The sequence below is a fragment of the Papilio polytes genome, unplaced genomic scaffold (assembly GCF_000836215.1).
Source record: "Papilio polytes unplaced genomic scaffold, Ppol_1.0 DF822289.1, whole genome shotgun sequence".
Classification (NCBI taxonomy): domain Eukaryota; kingdom Metazoa; phylum Arthropoda; class Insecta; order Lepidoptera; family Papilionidae; genus Papilio; species Papilio polytes.
In genome coordinates this window covers 2,978,127-2,978,764 of record NW_013526915.1, presented here as the reverse complement: position 1 = coordinate 2,978,764, position 638 = coordinate 2,978,127, and the positions used below count along the sequence as shown (strand labels likewise).

At 29.0% G+C, this 638-nt stretch overlaps 1 non-coding gene across 1 annotated transcript; it reads left to right on the top strand.

Moving 5' to 3' along the window:
- The first annotated feature begins 268 nt into the window (after positions 1 to 268).
- On the top strand, positions 269 to 341 carry Trnav-aac. The gene has a single exon. It is a non-coding gene; the product is annotated as a tRNA-Val (tRNA).
- Positions 342 to 638: the final 297 nt, after the last annotated feature.

Genomic DNA, 638 nt, shown 5'->3' with positions numbered 1-638 from the left:
CATTTTATTTTCTCTTGTATTTCCCAAAAGACGAACTCTGAATGTAGCGTTAGCAAATACGTAAGGTAAACGATAGAGTTATACTTCCAATAAATATTACATTAAACTCTTGAATTAAAACCTTTATCATAATGATATTAAGTAAATGTAGATGACGCATTATTATACTTAGAATTCTGTATTACAGTGAATTTAAGTAATGTTGATTTTGTTTAAAATCAAATTATAATTTTAAGAATAGATACCACGTTTTATTTAATACCAACAAGTTTCCGTGGTGTAGCGGTTATCACATCTGTCTAACACGCAGAAGGTCTCCGGTTCGATCCCGGACGGAAACAGTTTTTTTAATTTCCTGAACAAAACTTTGATTAATTTTATGTTACAAGGAGAGATAGAAAATTCTCACAATATGCGCTAACATATAGGTTTTATGTTACAATAAGTAAAATTATCTTTTAACGGAAGGAATAAGATAAAACGTGGTGGAAACTCAAAAAGTATACAAAGATGTTTAGAAAACCCTTGGGGCGGATGTACAATTTTTTTTTTACTTAGATTTATCGTACTAAAGGTAAGATACTTTCTAATCTTGTAACAAGAATTAAACTCTACATAAATTATGACCAAAAACAATA